Below are 4,819 nucleotides of genomic sequence, written 5' to 3' on the forward strand. Positions count from 1 at the left end.
AAGGGATTGTGATTGAGGTCATCTGTGCATCACTAGTGAAGAGCAATCGGAGGCTCCTTCATTACCCAGGTCTATGTTTCATTGTTTAGATCTGTTTTCCATACAACGAAGGCCTGCACCTCAAAGCTGATTACTGTAATGACATTTTCCCAACTACAATAGCACTGATATCCTTGATTGGAACACATAGGCACCCTAGAGTCCGTCCATGATTAACACTCACCTGTCCCCTGGACCCTCAGTACCAAGGTTCCCCCCAAGGGCCTGGACCAATTGCATTCCAATTCCTGATGTGTCTTATTAATCTTTTACGCTTATTCGCCAGAAGACAAAATAATAATTTCACAAATATGGTCTATTCAGAGACTTATTTCCCCATTATAAATAAAATACATGGTGAACTCTCTATGTTTAATTGAAGGATTTTTTTATCATAATTTGTGCTCAGGAAAAATATTGGAGATTTTTTTTTCTTTATCAGCTTTAGAAACATGTTGCAGTGGGCTGTGGAAAGTAGCATATGAGTAAAACGAGAGAGTCTGTATTTCGTTTTTGAAAATAAATTGAGTCAGTAATGCCATAGGAGAAATGCAATGTGCGGATTATTCACAGTTATATAATGTAGAGGAGAAAACCAGGCGCTTCTCATTTTGGTCACTTATCCCTCATTGTAAAGGTCTGGATATTTCATTGCTGGTGCAGCAGCTTAGGGGATACATTTCAAAGCGGCAAATAAAAATTGGCTAAACTTCCAAAATTAGCACTTCAAAGTCAAACATGATTTGCAGCAACTGAAGGGGCGGAGGGAGAGCGACGGTGGAAGTGTATGCGTGTGTTTGTGTGTACACATGTGCGTATATGTGTTTATGTGTATATGTGTATACGTGTGTGTGTGGGTGTGCGTGTGTGGCAAAGCTGATGTACAGAGCTCTGCATGTAGGACCTTAGAACCAATTTCTGGGCAAATTGGTTTCATTTAAGAATGAGATCACAGAATAAGCAAACCTCTTTCAGGGCAAGTTTATGCATCTGTAGCCATTTATTTCAGTTATGCATTTCTTGGCCCTGGGTGTTTGTAGGTAGAGCATGCAAAAGGTTGGCCATGCGTACTGGAGCTGGCGCATACAGTAAACTACTAGAGTACCTTCTGTTAGTAATACTGTGTATAAATCAATCTTTCATTCAACTACTGTACATGCTACTGCCGTCTAACACTGGGGTTCTGACACTTTCAGATCTTATGTAAATGACTTATAACGTGTGTGTCAACATACATTTTGTTTGCTGTAAACAGAAGGTATCCTTGCAATGATCCAACAGGCTTTTTGAGTGCACGCCCACACAGTCATGAGTATTATCTCAGTTGTCTGTTTCTCCAGAACACTCATTACTGTACATTCCTTCTCTAACGCGCTCACATAGAGAGACAAGTGACCTGGATGGCCTTGCACGCTCCTGTGTTACACGTTCTTGTGTCAGTTCCTTGTCTGGGTTAGAGACCTCTGTAATCAGATCCCCCATCTCTGGACTGGGGAAACCCTACCAGAGGCAACTTCTTGGTGTCAACATGATCTGCCAGGCGTTTGGTGAGAGAGTGCAGAGGTCTGTGGAAAGGATCACCAGCCCTGGTGTAATCATGGATATTCTACAGGCCATTGACACTTGGATTACAGACGTAGGTTACAATGTTCTGTGATGTCCAATGGTCCAAACCCCTGTCACTTTGATGCACTGTTCTTTAATCAGGCTTCTTCCAGTGACCACTGAAACTGTGCTGGCGTTAAATGATGCTCTTCGTGAATTCAACTTGTATTGGTATAACATGTTTAAAAACGGTTGTGGTTTAATTGCCTTTAACAGTTTTTACGTGTGAATGTATCTGTGTGATAATAATGAGTAAAGTAGGCTGTCAGGAAAAGTGCTGAGAAAAAGGCAGGTGCTGAGTGAGAAGGGGAGAAGGGCGTCGCTCCAACACCCCCTTGTGTGCAGCACATGACACAAGCGCAGCTAATTAAGCAGATGCCATAATGCAGTAATCATGAACATTGTGCAGCAGGGAGAATTCACAAACGTGAGTCATGGCAGCTTAACATTTGGTGCTTAAGTTCTCTACCAACCCAGGCACACTGGAATTCAGACCTGCATGCGTGTGTGAACCTGTGTGCGTGTGTGTGTGCGTGTGTGTGTGTGTGTGTGTGTGTGTGGTAGAGACTGCAGATGGGGGACACAGTGTTGCCTGCTGAGGTCTTTTCCTCATTATTTTTCCAGAAAATGAGCAATCAGCCGTCTTGCACAGAGCCTGATTGTCTCCTTCTGTAAATCAATCCAGGAGCTGCAATTAAAAGGTACTCTTATGTGGTGTAATTGATGTCTTGCTAATCCTTTATTTGCACACCTGCCGGTGAGTCTGAATTTTTAATGAATTTCTAATTAATGCACATTGCACACTTGATTTATTTGTTAGCAAATTATGTCGCTGGTCTGCTTCCGGCTGGAATATAGTGTCTCGAGAATGTCCCACTTTTCCCAGAATCCTAAGGTACACCCATGCAACCAAAGAGGAAATTGAAGACAGGGTGTTTTGAATGGAAGTTGTGTGAGTCCTGTATGAAATGGAAAAGGTCAGTATACATGTGTTCTCCACGTGCAGCTGTAAATGCCACAGCCATGCAGGTGGAGAAACATTAAAACTTTATGATGATTTGGCAATTGTTCCATGCCTTTCCCCTAACCTTGACAGACAGTCCCATTCACACACTGGCTGCAGCCAGCCTGCTCTACACCCCAACACAAGTGCTCTGTGTGTGTGCACCTGTAAAAACCTCCACTATGATAATGACCACCATTAAAAACCTTACACCCTTTATTATGGTTACGCTGATTGGCTCATTTGGGCACCGTGCACAAGTCGTAGCTCTCTGACTGTGTTGATCTCCAGTTTGTTGATGTGGTAAGGAGACCTGCAACCCCTGATTGTGTTTATATTTGGAGAACAGGTTTGAGGTAAACAGTGTGGGTGTGTGTATTCTTGCTGAGGGAGGTCTACAGCTCAGTGGTGTGAGACGCAGGAGAGGCTGGCTGTGTAACATGTTCCAGACTCGTGGAGTGGTTCCACTGCGGACAGAACCACAGTTCCCTTCTGGCAACATCACCCAAACATGTGATGTCATTATGTTCAAGTCATCCAAAGAAAGTGACAGACAGAGCCAGGGATTGGAACCCTTGGAGGGAATTCATCTTATCTGTTTTGAAAACACCATCGCGTTATAGCAAGATCTTGCGGAGGGCATGATATGAACTTTTATTTTGGGAGTTTTTAGAGCAAGACTTTATGGTGAACCATTCTGGAAGACATTGATGTTTGTTCTCTTTAATTACTTGGTGTCTTTTCAACTCTGGAAAAACATAGTTGTAAAAGTTTTGAGGTTTGTAACATGAAAGAAACCGTTTAGCAAAACTTAGACGAGGAGTTCATTTTATATTTCCTTTTGTTACCTAAAGTGTTAGACATGCCTAAATTAAATTTCAATATGCTCAAAGACCCCAACTGGTTTCCTCACAAATGTTGTTCACGATGAATGGAGCTAATTGCTTTAAATGGCAGAAACTCTGCAAAGCAGGTCTCCTGTGGCTGAAAGCCCATTGAAACTAGAATAACCACCAACAGATGAGAATCAAAAGTAGTCTGACAAAGGACTGTGTCACCTAAGTAGCAATCCCTTAATTGCATTCTCTTTGTACATAAAAGCATTTCAGATCAATTGAATATTTTTAAAACCTCTTTCAAATCCCATATGCTCAAGGTTTTCCTTTACTTTTAATCATTTCTCAAAGTTATCAGTGTCACTATTTAGTTGATACATTATTTATGCAATCATCTCATACATATCTTTTATTTCTACATAAATGGAGACAAGTATAAACTTCCAAGTCTTCCAATAAATGTTATGGTTTAGGAAATCTCAAATAATGTACAGTATAATTAGGTGATCCTACAGAGTGGTATGCAGTCTCGTGGCCGGTAGAGACATTAAAAGCTTTCTGAATAGAGAAAGTATCAGCCTAGAGTAAATATGTTCAACTCAGTGACTAGTCTTATTTAACACAAACCCAATGAGCATTTGTCATCCATCTAATCTGTTGTTTGCTGGTGCATTTCATTTCCAAGCCAATTCACACTCATAATCAGATGGCAATTAGTGAGGGATGAATCAAAGAGAGACAGTAAAGAAGATAGAGGAGAGAGATAGAGACAGTGAAGGAGATAGAGAGAGAGGAAGAGAGAGAGATAGAGAGAGGGATGGATGGATAGAGACAGTGAAGGAGATAAAGAGAAAGAGGAAGAGAGAGATAGAGAGAGACAGTGAAGGAGATCAAGAGAGAGAGGAAGAGAGAGATAAAGAGAGACAGTGAAGGAGATAAAGAGAAAGAGGAAGAGAGAGATAGAGAGCGTGTGAGAGAGTTTTTTCACAGTCTGCTCCTTTCATGACACCTGCACGCTCAGGACAACAACACCGTCTGGAGAAGTCATTTTATTCCAAATAAAATCTTATTTTAGTTCATTTTGAACAGCATTTTCTAATTCCATCAGAACTCTGCAAAATGTAATAAAACTTGCTTTGTTCCATCATGTTTAAAAAAAACTTCCAAATCTTTTTTTTTCTTGCAAGGCTTCTTTTTTTTTTCTTTCTTTTTTTTTTTTCTTTTTTTTTACAGCGTTGTGGTTTGGGGGAGATGATAATTACATATCAACACATGGGCCAGCCTTCTCAAACAACTTTGGTTTTGGTTTAAGAACAAACAAAAAAAACTCACTATG

This window comes from Hypomesus nipponensis, chromosome 19 (assembly GCF_054491055.1).
Source record: "Hypomesus nipponensis isolate SF chromosome 19, ASM5449105v1, whole genome shotgun sequence".
NCBI lineage: Eukaryota > Metazoa > Chordata > Actinopteri > Osmeriformes > Osmeridae > Hypomesus > Hypomesus nipponensis.